The sequence below is a fragment of the Hyla sarda genome, chromosome 8, assembly GCF_029499605.1.
Source record: "Hyla sarda isolate aHylSar1 chromosome 8, aHylSar1.hap1, whole genome shotgun sequence".
NCBI classification, from domain to species: domain Eukaryota; kingdom Metazoa; phylum Chordata; class Amphibia; order Anura; family Hylidae; genus Hyla; species Hyla sarda.
In genome coordinates this window covers 117332429-117345581 of record NC_079196.1, presented here as the reverse complement: position 1 = coordinate 117345581, position 13153 = coordinate 117332429, and the positions used below count along the sequence as shown (strand labels likewise).

At 43.6% G+C, this 13153-nt stretch overlaps 8 pseudogenes; all 8 read left to right on the top strand.

Annotated features, from left to right (window-relative positions):
• The first annotated feature begins 643 nt into the window (after positions 1 to 643).
• LOC130287206 (U2 spliceosomal RNA) lies at positions 644 to 907 on the top strand (annotated as a pseudogene).
• Positions 908 to 2387: 1480 nt separating this feature from the next.
• Positions 2388 to 2652, top strand: LOC130288100 (U2 spliceosomal RNA; annotated as a pseudogene).
• Positions 2653 to 4134: 1482 nt separating this feature from the next.
• Positions 4135 to 4398, top strand: LOC130287205 (U2 spliceosomal RNA; annotated as a pseudogene).
• A 1464-nt stretch (positions 4399 to 5862) lies between these two features.
• Positions 5863 to 6126, top strand: LOC130287204 (U2 spliceosomal RNA; annotated as a pseudogene).
• A 1474-nt stretch (positions 6127 to 7600) lies between these two features.
• Positions 7601 to 7866, top strand: LOC130288647 (U2 spliceosomal RNA; annotated as a pseudogene).
• A 1479-nt stretch (positions 7867 to 9345) lies between these two features.
• Positions 9346 to 9609, top strand: LOC130289314 (U2 spliceosomal RNA; annotated as a pseudogene).
• A 1466-nt stretch (positions 9610 to 11075) lies between these two features.
• Positions 11076 to 11339, top strand: LOC130287203 (U2 spliceosomal RNA; annotated as a pseudogene).
• Positions 11340 to 12821: 1482 nt separating this feature from the next.
• On the top strand, positions 12822 to 13085 carry LOC130287674 (U2 spliceosomal RNA; annotated as a pseudogene).
• The last annotated feature ends 68 nt before the right edge of the window (positions 13086 to 13153 follow it).

Below are 13153 nucleotides of genomic sequence, written 5' to 3'. Positions count from 1 at the left end.
CCAGGACCCTTAGCACTTTTAAAATGCCATTCAATGCCACGGGCTAGATGTAAACTGCAGATGACCATGTTGTGGTAGTTACCATGGATACCCAAGTGATGTGTGAGCTAACACATAGGCCCAACAGATTCCAAGAAGGCCAGAATCACCAGCGGCACCACCATCGATTGTCAGGTCACCCGGATTCAGCAAATACCAGAGTCCAAAATGATGCAGGTTTATACTGTTAATTTTCAGTTTATCGTTACAGTTGGTGTTATTCCATGTCGGAAGGGACGCAGCTACAGCCAGTGGGGTAACTAGAGACAGGCAGGCAGCTATGTGCAACAAAGGTAGGCGTGTTGTTTTCATATGCAGATCTGAAATATTGTCTTATATGCAAGAGGAGGAGTGATGGGGGTTCAGGCAAAAGCCAGGCTATGGATTGCATTGCTAAATGCTCCATCAGAGTGCAATGGTCGCCTGTCCTTTTTTTAAGTGATGATGTGGGTTTAGCCTGTGCTGTATGTATGTATGGGTGGCTGACTGCCACCCACCCAGAAAGTGTATGGGAGGCTGGTTGGCTGCCAGCCTTCCTTCCATTCCTATGAGTAATGTGAGTGCTCATGAAGGGGACATGGTTGGGTCCACCCCTTTCCCGGTTATCCCCTCTAGGCCTTTTGGCTTAGATCAAGTGTAAAAAAAGAAAGGATCTTGCGACAGATCGCATCCTGAGGCACGTTTTTTTTTGTGTGAATACTTGCACTTGGGTGACTTGTGAGCACATACTGATACATACGTTCCCTATCTGGGGACCATAAATTAAATGGATTTTTGAGAAAGGGAGCTGATTTGGAAGCTTGCTTCTGTCGCCCTATGCATTGACCCGATGTGGCAGTATCTTCGGGTAGTGAACAGTGCACCACCCCATTCCAGTGTTAAACAAGAAAGATTCTCATTTAATCCTCTGTGGGTGAGAATTTGAGTTTGAGAATTGGAGACCAAAATGATGAGTTGCACTGACTGGTTTATGAACGTCTATTCATTTAGCGTTTTAATGACCATGTTTGCACACTGATTGGTGTAAAAAAATAAAATAAAACTAAATAATAATAATCTAGCACACCTGTGCAGGTTTGACATGACATGACAGGTAGCTGTCTTGTGGGTGGTGCTGAATCCTGTTAAATGACATGAGGGTCTCATGCCTATACACAAGGGTGTGTCATTGCTGTTGCTTGACCATGCATTGGTTTCTGTGGTCAGTGAATGATAAAAACAAAATTTACCATCCATTGATGGATGGGAAATCCGCCATGAGGCATTTGTTTTTAGAAACTGCTGCTCACAACCAATGTTGCAATGGAGTGTCTCCATCTGCTGGTGGTATTGGAAAGGCATAAGTGCTATGACAGGGTCTGAAGAAGAAGAAGAAGAAGAAGAAGAAGAAGAAGAAGACGGAAAAAAATATATATAAAAAGAAAAAGAGAGAGAGAGAGAGACTGACTTAGTGAGCGAGTGAGTGAGAGAGTGAGAGTGAGTGAGAGTGAATGAGTGAGTGAGTGATTGAGTGAGTGAGTGAGTGAGTGAGAACAAATGAGTTAAAGCAAGTGAGTGAGAGAGATCGAATGAATGAAAGTCTGAATGACAGAAAGAAAAAAGGATGAAGAAAGAAGCATGAAGAAAAAAAAATGTATATGGAGTTGCTGACATGAGTGCAATCTACAAAGCCGTTGAGGCTGATCCTCATGGGAGGATTATTGCACCAGGACCCTTAGCACTTTTAAAATGCCATTCAATGCCACGGTCTAGATGTAAACTGCAGATGACCATGTTGTGGTAGTTACCATGGATACCCAAGTGATGTGTGAGCTAACACATAGGCCCAACAGATTCCAAGAAGGCCAGAATCACCAGCGGCACCACCATCGATTGTCAGGTCACCCGGATTCAGCAAATACCAGAGTCCAAAATGATGCAGGTTTATACTGTTAATTTTCAGTTTATCGTTACAGTTGGTGTTATTCCATGTCGGAAGGGACGCAGCTACAGCCAGTGGGGCAACTAGAGACAGGCAGGCAGCTATGTGCAACAAAGGTAGGCGTGTTGTTTTCATATGCAGATCTGAAATATTGTCTTATATGCAAGAGGAGGAGTGATGGGGGTTCAGGCAAAAGCCAGGCTATGGATTGCATTGCTAAATGCTCCATCAGAGTGCAATGGTCGCCTGTCCTTTTTTTAAGTGATGATGTGGGTTTAGCCTGTGCTGTATGTATGTATGGGTGGCTGACTGCCACCCACCCAGAAAGTGTATGGGAGGCTGGTTGGCTGCCAGCCTTCCTTCCATTCCTATGAGTAATGTGAGTGCTCATGAAGGGGACATGGTTGGGTCCACCCCTTTCCCGGTTATCCCCTCTAGGCCTTTTGGCTTAGATCAAGTGTAAAAAAAGAAAGGATCTTGCGACAGATCGCATCCTGAGGCACGTTTTTTTTTTGTGTGAATACTTGCACTTGGGTGACTTGTGAGCACATACTGATACATACGTTCCCTATCTGGGGACCATAAATTAAATGGATTTTTGAGAAAGGGAGCTGATTTGGAAGCTTGCTTCTGTCGCCCTATGCATTGACCCGATGTGGCAGTATCTTCGGGTAGTGAACAGTGCACCACCCCATTCCAGTGTTAAACAAGAAAGATTCTCATTTAATCCTCCGTGGGTGAGAATTTGAGTTTGAGAATTGGAGACCAAAATGATGAGTTGCACTGACTGGTTTATGAACGTCTATTCATTTAGCGTTTTAATGACCATGTTTGCACACTGATTGGTGTAAAAAAATAAAATAAAACTAAATAATAATAATCTAGCACACCTGTGCAGGTTTGACATGACATGACAGGTAGCTGTCTTGTGGGTGGTGCTGAATCCTGTTAAATGACATGAGGGTCTCATGCCTATACACAAGGGTGTGTCATTGCTGTTGCTTGACCATGCATTGGTTTCTGTGGTCAGTGAATGATAAAAACAAAATTTAACATCCATTGATGGATGGGAAATCCGCCATGAGGCATTTGTTTTTAGAAACTGCTGCTCACAACCAATGTTGCAATGGAGTGTCTCCATCTGCTGGTGGTATTGGAAAGGCATTAGTGCTATGACAGGGTCTGAAGAAGAAGAAGAAGAAGAAGAAGAAGAAGAAGAAGACGGAAAAAAATATATATAAAAAGAAAAAGAGAGAGAGAGAGAGAGACTGACTTAGTGAGCGAGTGAGTGAGAGAGTGAGAGTGAGTGAGAGTGAATGAGTGAGTGAGTGATTGAGTGAGTGAGTGAGTGAGTGAGAACAAATGAGTTAAAGCAAGTGAGTGAGAGAGATCGAATGAATGAAAGTCTGAATGACAGAAAGAAAAAAGGATGAAGAAAGAAGCATGAAGAAAAAAAAATGTATATGGAGTTGCTGACATGAGTGCAATCTACAAAGCCGTTGAGGCTGATCCTCATGGGAGGATTATTGCACCAGGACCCTTAGCACTTTTAAAATGCCATTCAATGCCACGGGCTAGATGTAAACTGCAGATGACCATGTTGTGGTAGTTACCATGGATACCCAAGTGATGTGTGAGCTAACACATAGGCCCAACAGATTCCAAGAAGGCCAGAATCACCAGCGGCACCACCATCGATTGTCAGGTCACCCGGATTCAGCAAATACCAGAGTCCAAAATGATGCAGGTTTATACTGTTAATTTTCAGTTTATCGTTACAGTTGGTGTTATTCCATGTCGGAAGGGACGCAGCTACAGCCAGTGGGGTAACTAGAGACAGGCAGGCAGCTATGTGCAACAAAGGTAGGCGTGTTGTTTTCATATGCAGATCTGAAATATTGTCTTATATGCAAGAGGAGGAGTGATGGGGGTTCAGGCAAAAGCCAGGCTATGGATTGCATTGCTAAATGCTCCATCAGAGTGCAATGGTCGCCTGTCCTTTTTTTAAGTGATGATGTGGGTTTAGCCTGTGCTGTATGTATGTATGGGTGGCTGACTGCCACCCACCCAGAAAGTGTATGGGAGGCTGGTTGGCTGCCAGCCTTCCTTCCATTCCTATGAGTAATGTGAGTGCTCATGAAGGGGACATGGTTGGGTCCACCCCTTTCCCGGTTATCCCCTCTAGGCCTTTTGGCTTAGATCAAGTGTAAAAAAAGAAAGGATCTTGCGACAGATCGCATCCTGAGGCACGTTTTTTTTTGTGTGAATACTTGCACTTGGGTGACTTGTGAGCACATACTGATACATACGTTCCCTATCTGGGGACCATAAATTAAATGGATTTTTGAGAAAGGGAGCTGATTTGGAAGCTTGCTTCTGTCGCCCTATGCATTGACCCGATGTGGCAGTATCTTCGGGTAGTGAACAGTGCACCACCCCATTCCAGTGTTAAACAAGAAAGATTCTCATTTAATCCTCCGTGGGTGAGAATTTGAGTTTGAGAATTGGAGACCAAAATGATGAGTTGCACTGACTGGTTTATGAACGTCTATTCATTTAGCGTTTTAATGACCATGTTTGCACACTGATTGGTGTAAAAAAATAAAATAAAACTAAATAATAATAATCTAGCACACCTGTGCAGGTTTGACATGACATGACAGGTAGCTGTCTTGTGGGTGGTGCTGAATCCTGTTAAATGACATGAGGGTCTCATGCCTATACACAAGGGTGTGTCATTGCTGTTGCTTGACCATGCATTGGTTTCTGTGGTCAGTGAATGATAAAAACAAAATTTACCATCCATTGATGGATGGGAAATCCGCCATGAGGCATTTGTTTTTAGAAACTGCTGCTCACAACCAATGTTGCAATGGAGTGTCTCCATCTGCTGGTGGTATTGGAAAGGCATTAGTGCTATGACAGGCTCTGAAGAAGAAGAAGAAGAAGACGGAAAAAAATATATATAAAAAGAAAAAGAGAGAGAGAGAGAGAGAGAGACTGACTTAGTGAGCGAGTGAGTGAGAGAGTGAGAGTGAGTGAGAGTGAATGAGTGAGTGAGTGATTGAGTGAGTGAGTGAGTGAGAACAAATGAGTTAAAGCAAGTGAGTGAGAGAGATCGAATGAATGAAAGTCTGAATGACAGAAAGAAAAAAGGATGAAGAAAGAAGCATGAAGAAAAAAAAATGTATATGGAGTTGCTGACATGAGTGCAATCTACAAAGCCGTTGAGGCTGATCCTCATGGGAGGATTATTGCACCAGGACCCTTAGCACTTTTAAAATGCCATTCAATGCCACGGGCTAGATGTAAACTGCAGATGACCATGTTGTGGTAGTTACCATGGATACCCAAGTGATGTGTGAGCTAACACATAGGCCCAACAGATTCCAAGAAGGCCAGAATCACCAGCGGCACCACCATCGATTGTCAGGTCACCCGGATTCAGCAAATACCAGAGTCCAAAATGATGCAGGTTTATACTGTTAATTTTCAGTTTATCGTTACAGTTGGTGTTATTCCATGTCGGAAGGGACGCAGCTACAGCCAGTGGGGTAACTAGAGACAGGCAGGCAGCTATGTGCAACAAAGGTAGGCGTGTTGTTTTCATATGCAGATCTGAAATATTGTCTTATATGCAAGAGGAGGAGTGATGGGGGTTCAGGCAAAAGCCAGGCTATGGATTGCATTGCTAAATGCTCCATCAGAGTGCAATGGTCGCCTGTCCTTTTTTTAAGTGATGATGTGGGTTTAGCCTGTGCTGTATGTATGTATGGGTGGCTGACTGCCACCCACCCAGAAAGTGTATGGGAGGCTGGTTGGCTGCCAGCCTTCCTTCCATTCCTATGAGTAATGTGAGTGCTCATGAAGGGGACATGGTTGGGTCCACCCCTTTCCCGGTTATCCCCTCTAGGCCTTTTGGCTTAGATCAAGTGTAAAAAAAGAAAGGATCTTGCGACAGATCGCATCCTGAGGCACGTTTTTTTTTGTGTGAATACTTGCACTTGGGTGACTTGTGAGCACATACTGATACATACGTTCCCTATCTGGGGACCATAAATTAAATGGATTTTTGAGAAAGGGAGCTGATTTGGAAGCTTGCTTCTGTCGCCCTATGCATTGACCCGATGTGGCAGTATCTTCGGGTAGTGAACAGTGCACCACCCCATTCCAGTGTTAAACAAGAAAGATTCTCATTTAATCCTCTGTGGGTGAGAATTTGAGTTTGAGAATTGGAGACCAAAATGATGAGTTGCACTGACTGGTTTATGAACGTCTATTCATTTAGCGTTTTAATGACCATGTTTGCACACTGATTGGTGTAAAAAAATAAAATAAAACTAAATAATAATAATCTAGCACACCTGTGCAGGTTTGACATGACATGACAGGTAGCTGTCTTGTGGGTGGTGCTGAATCCTGTTAAATGACATGAGGGTCTCATGCCTATACACAAGGGTGTGTCATTGCTGTTGCTTGACCATGCATTGGTTTCTGTGGTCAGTGAATGATAAAAACAAAATTTACCATCCATTGATGGATGGGAAATCCGCCATGAGGCATTTGTTTTTAGAAACTGCTGCTCACAACCAATGTTGCAATGGAGTGTCTCCATCTGCTGGTGGTATTGGAAAGGCATAAGTGCTATGACAGGGTCTGAAGAAGAAGAAGAAGAAGAAGAAGAAGAAGAAGAAGACGGAAAAAAATATATATAAAAAGAAAAAGAGAGAGAGAGAGAGAGAGACTGACTTAGTGAGCGAGTGAGTGAGAGAGTGAGAGTGAGTGAGTGAGTGATTGAGTGAGTGAGTGAGTGAGTGAGTGAGAACAAATGAGTTAAAGCAAGTGAGTGAGAGAGATCGAATGAATGAAAGTCTGAATGACAGAAAGAAAAAAGGATGAAGAAAGAAGCATGAAGAAAAAAAAATGTATATGGAGTTGCTGACATGAGTGCAATCTACAAAGCCGTTGAGGCTGATCCTCATGGGAGGATTATTGCACCAGGACCCTTAGCACTTTTAAAATGCCATTCAATGCCACGGGCTAGATGTAAACTGCAGATGACCATGTTGTGGTAGTTACCATGGATACCCAAGTGATGTGTGAGCTAACACATAGGCCCAACAGATTCCAAGAAGGCCAGAATCACCAGCGGCACCACCATCGGTTGTCAGGTCACCCGGATTCAGAAAATACCAGAGTCCAAAATGATGCAGGTTTATACTGTTAATTTTCAGTTTATCGTTACAGTTGGTGTTATTCCATGTCGGAAGGGACGCAGCTACAGCCAGTGGGGTAACTAGAGACAGGCAGGCAGCTATGTGCAACAAAGGTAGGCGTGTTGTTTTCATATGCAGATCTGAAATATTGTCTTATATGCAAGAGGAGGAGTGATGGGGGTTCAGGCAAAAGCCAGGCTATGGATTGCATTGCTAAATGCTCCATCAGAGTGCAATGGTCGCCTGTCCTTTTTTTAAGTGATGATGTGGGTTTAGCCTGTGCTGTATGTATGTATGGGTGGCTGACTGCCACCCACCCAGAAAGTGTATGGGAGGCTGGTTGGCTGCCAGCCTTCCTTCCATTCCTATGAGTAATGTGAGTGCTCATGAAGGGGACATGGTTGGGTCCACCCCTTTCCCGGTTATCCCCTCTAGGCCTTTTGGCTTAGATCAAGTGTAAAAAAAAGAAAGGATCTTGCGACAGATCGCATCCTGAGGCACGTTTTTTTTTTGTGTGAATACTTGCACTTGGGTGACTTGTGAGCACATACTGATACATACGTTCCCTATCTGGGGACCATAAATTAAATGGATTTTTGAGAAAGGGAGCTGATTTGGAAGCTTGCTTCTGTCGCCCTATGCATTGACCCGATGTGGCAGTATCTTCGGGTAGTGAACAGTGCACCACCCCATTCCAGTGTTAAACAAGAAAGATTCTCATTTAATCCTCCGTGGGTGAGAATTTGAGTTTGAGAATTGGAGACCAAAATGATGAGTTGCACTGACTGGTTTATGAACGTCTATTCATTTAGCGTTTTAATGACCATGTTTGCACACTGATTGGTGTAAAAAAATAAAATAAAACTAAATAATAATAATCTAGCACACCTGTGCAGGTTTGACATGACATGACAGGTAGCTGTCTTGTGGGTGGTGCTGAATCCTGTTAAATGACATGAGGGTCTCATGCCTATACACAAGGGTGTGTCATTGCTGTTGCTTGACCATGCATTGGTTTCTGTGGTCAGTGAATGATAAAAACAAAATTTACCATCCATTGATGGATGGGAAATCCGCCATGAGGCATTTGTTTTTAGAAACTGCTGCTCACAACCAATGTTGCAATGGAGTGTCTCCATCTGCTGGTGGTATTGGAAAGGCATTAGTGCTATGACAGGGTCTGAAGAAGAAGAAGAAGAAGAAGAAGAAGACGGAAAAAAATATATATAAAAAGAAAAAGAGAGAGAGAGAGAGAGAGACTGACTTAGTGAGCGAGTGAGTGAGAGAGTGAGAGTGAGTGAGAGTGAATGAGTAAGTGAGTGATTGAGTGAGTGAGTGAGTGAGTGAGTGAGAACAAATGAGTTAAAGCAAGTGAGTGAGAGAGATCGAATGAATGAAAGTCTGAATGACAGAAAGAAAAAAGGATGAAGAAAGAAGCATGAAGAAAAAAAAATGTATATGGAGTTGCTGACATGAGTGCAATCTACAAAGCCGTTGAGGCTGATCCTCATGGGAGGATTATTGCACCAGGACCCTTAGCACTTTTAAAATGCCATTCAATGCCACGGGCTAGATGTAAACTGCAGATGACCATGTTGTGGTAGTTACCATGGATACCCAAGTGATGTGTGAGCTAACACATAGGCCCAACAGATTCCAAGAAGGCCAGAATCACCAGCGGCACCACCATCGATTGTCAGGTCACCCGGATTCAGCAAATACCAGAGTCCAAAATGATGCAGGTTTATACTGTTAATTTTCAGTTTATCGTTACAGTTGGTGTTATTCCATGTCGGAAGGGACGCAGCTACAGCCAGTGGGGCAACTAGAGACAGGCAGGCAGCTATGTGCAACAAAGGTAGGCGTGTTGTTTTCATATGCAGATCTGAAATATTGTCTTATATGCAAGAGGAGGAGTGATGGGGGTTCAGGCAAAAGCCAGGCTATGGATTGCATTGCTAAATGCTCCATCAGAGTGCAATGGTCGCCTGTCCTTTTTTTAAGTGATGATGTGGGTTTAGCCTGTGCTGTATGTATGTATGGGTGGCTGACTGCCACCCACCCAGAAAGTGTATGGGAGGCTGGTTGGCTGCCAGCCTTCCTTCCATTCCTATGAGTAATGTGAGTGCTCATGAAGGGGACATGGTTGGGTCCACCCCTTTCCCGGTTATCCCCTCTAGGCCTTTTGGCTTAGATCAAGTGTAAAAAAAGAAAGGATCTTGCGACAGATCGCATCCTGAGGCACGTTTTTTTTTGTGTGAATACTTGCACTTGGGTGACTTGTGAGCACATACTGATACATACATTCCCTATCTGGGGACCATAAATTAAATGGATTTTTGAGAAAGGGAGCTGATTTGGAAGCTTGCTTCTGTCGCCCTATGCATTGACCCGATGTGGCAGTATCTTCGGGTAGTGAACAGTGCACCACCCCATTCCAGTGTTAAACAAGAAAGATTCTCATTTAATCCTCCGTGGGTGAGAATTTGAGTTTGAGAATTGGAGACCAAAATGATGAGTTGCACTGACTGGTTTATGAACGTCTATTCATTTAGCGTTTTAATGACCATGTTTGCACACTGATTGGTGTAAAAAAATAAAATAAAACTAAATAATAATAATCTAGCACACCTGTGCAGGTTTGACATGACATGACAGGTAGCCGTCTTGTGGGTGGTGCTGAATCCTGTTAAATGACATGAGGGTCTCATGCCTATACACAAGGGTGTGTCATTGCTGTTGCTTGACCATGCATTGGTTTCTGTGGTCAGTGAATGATAAAAACAAAATTTACCATCCATTGATGGATGGGAAATCCGCCATGAGGCATTTGTTTTTAGAAACTGCTGCTCACAACCAATGTTGCAATGGAGTGTCTCCATCTGCTGGTGGTATTGGAAAGGCATTAGTGCTATGACAGGGTCTGAAGAAGAAGAAGAAGAAGAAGAAGACGGAAAAAAATATATATAAAAAGAAAAAGAGAGAGAGAGAGAGAGACTGACTTAGTGAGCGAGTGAGTGAGAGAGTGAGAGTGAGTGAGAGTGAATGAGTGAGTGATTGAGTGAGTGAGTGAGTGAGTGAGAACAAATGAGTTAAAGCAAGTGAGTGAGAGAGATTGAATGAATGAAAGTCTGAATGACAGAAAGAAAAAAGGATGAAGAAAGAAGCATGAAGAAAAAAAAATGTATATGGAGTTGCTGACATGAGTGCAATCTACAAAGCCGTTGAGGCTGATCCTCATGGGAGGATTATTGCACCAGGACCCTTAGCACTTTTAAAATGCCATTCAATGCCACGGGCTAGATGTAAACTGCAGATGACCATGTTGTGGTAGTTACCATGGATACCCAAGTGATGTGTGAGCTAACACATAGGCCCAACAGATTCCAAGAAGGCCAGAATCACCAGCGGCACCACCATCGATTGTCAGGTCACCCGGATTCAGCAAATACCAGAGTCCAAAATGATGCAGGTTTATACTGTTAATTTTCAGTTTATCGTTACAGTTGGTGTTATTCCATGTCGGAAGGGACGCAGCTACAGCCAGTGGGGTAACTAGAGACAGGCAGGCAGCTATGTGCAACAAAGGTAGGCGTGTTGTTTTCATATGCAGATCTGAAATATTGTCTTATATGCAAGAGGAGGAGTGATGGGGGTTCAGGCAAAAGCCAGGCTATGGATTGCATTGCTAAATGCTCCATCAGAGTGCAATGGTCGCCTGTCCTTTTTTTAAGTGATGATGTGGGTTTAGCCTGTGCTGTATGTATGTATGGGTGGCTGACTGCCACCCACCCAGAAAGTGTATGGGAGGCTGGTTGGCTGCCAGCCTTCCTTCCATTCCTATGAGTAATGTGAGTGCTCATGAAGGGGACATGGTTGGGTCCACCCCTTTCCCGGTTATCCCCTCTAGGCCTTTTGGCTTAGATCAAGTGTAAAAAAAGAAAGGATCTTGCGACAGATCGCATCCTGAGGCACGTTTTTTTTTGTGTGAATACTTGCACTTGGGTGACTTGTGAGCACATACTGATACATACGTTCCCTATCTGGGGACCATAAATTAAATGGATTTTTGAGAAAGGGAGCTGATTTGGAAGCTTGCTTCTGTCGCCCTATGCATTGACCCGATGTGGCAGTATCTTCGGGTAGTGAACAGTGCACCACCCCATTCCAGTGTTAAACAAGAAAGATTCTCATTTAATCCTCCGTGGGTGAGAATTTGAGTTTGAGAATTGGAGACCAAAATGATGAGTTGCACTGACTGGTTTATGAACGTCTATTCATTTAGCGTTTTAATGACCATGTTTGCACACTGATTGGTGTAAAAAAATAAAATAAAACTAAATAATAATAATCTAGCACACCTGTGCAGGTTTGACATGACATGACAGGTAGCTGTCTTGTGGGTGGTGCTGAATCCTGTTAAATGACATGAGGGTCTCATGCCTATACACAAGGGTGTGTCATTGCTGTTGCTTGACCATGCATTGGTTTCTGTGGTCAGTGAATGATAAAAACAAAATTTACCATCCATTGATGGATGGGAAATCCGCCATGAGGCATTTGTTTTTAGAAACTGCTGCTCACAACCAATGTTGCAATGGAGTGTCTCCATCTGCTGGTGGTATTGGAAAGGCATTAGTGCTATGACAGGGTCTGAAGAAGAAGAAGAAGAAGAAGAAGAAGAAGAAGAAGACGGAAAAAAATATATATAAAAAGAAAAAGAGAGAGAGAGAGAGAGACTGACTTAGTGAGCGAGTGAGTGAGAGAGTGAGAGTGAGTGAGAGTGAATGAGTGAGTGAGTGATTGAGTGAGTGAGTGAGTGAGTGAGAACAAATGAGTTAAAGCAAGTGAGTGAGAGAGATCGAATGAATGAAAGTCTGAATGACAGAAAGAAAAAAGGATGAAGAAAGAAGCATGAAGAAAAAAAAATGTATATGGAGTTGCTGACATGAGTGCAATCTACAAAGCCGTTGAGGCTGATCCTCATGGGAGGATTATTGCACCAGGACCCTTAGCACTTTTAAAATGCCATTCAATGCCACGGGCTAGATGTAAACTGCAGATGACCATGTTGTGGTAGTTACCATGGATACCCAAGTGATGTGTGAGCTAACACATAGGCCCAACAGATTCCAAGAAGGCCAGAATCACCAGCGGCACCACCATCGATTGTCAGGTCACCCGGATTCAGCAAATACCAGAGTCCAAAATGATGCAGGTTTATACTGTTAATTTTCAGTTTATCGTTACAGTTGGTGTTATTCCATGTCGGAAGGGACGCAGCTACAGCCAGTGGGGTAACTAGAGACAGGCAGGCAGCTATGTGCAACAAAGGTAGGCGTGTTGTTTTCATATGCAGATCTGAAATATTGTCTTATATGCAAGAGGAGGAGTGATGGGGGTTCAGGCAAAAGCCAGGCTATGGATTGCATTGCTAAATGCTCCATCAGAGTGCAATGGTCGCCTGTCCTTTTTTTAAGTGATGATGTGGGTTTAGCCTGTGCTGTATGTATGTATGGGTGGCTGACTGCCACCCACCCAGAAAGTGTATGGGAGGCTGGTTGGCTGCCAGCCTTCCTTCCATTCCTATGAGTAATGTGAGTGCTCATGAAGGGGACATGGTTGGGTCCACCCCTTTCCCGGTTATCCCCTCTAGGCCTTTTGGCTTAGATCAAGTGTAAAAAAAGAAAGGATCTTGCGACAGATCGCATCCTGAGGCACGTTTTTTTTTGTGTGAATACTTGCACTTGGGTGACTTGTGAGCACATACTAATACATACGTTCCCTATCTGGGGACCATAAATTAAATGGATTTTTGAGAAAGGGAGCTGATTTGGAAGCTTGCTTCTGTCGCCCTATGCATTGACCCGATGTGGCAGTATCTTCGGGTAGTGAACAGTGCACCACCCCATTCCAGTGTTAAACAAGAAAGATTCTCATTTAATCCTCCGTGGGTGAGAATTTGAGTTTGAGAATT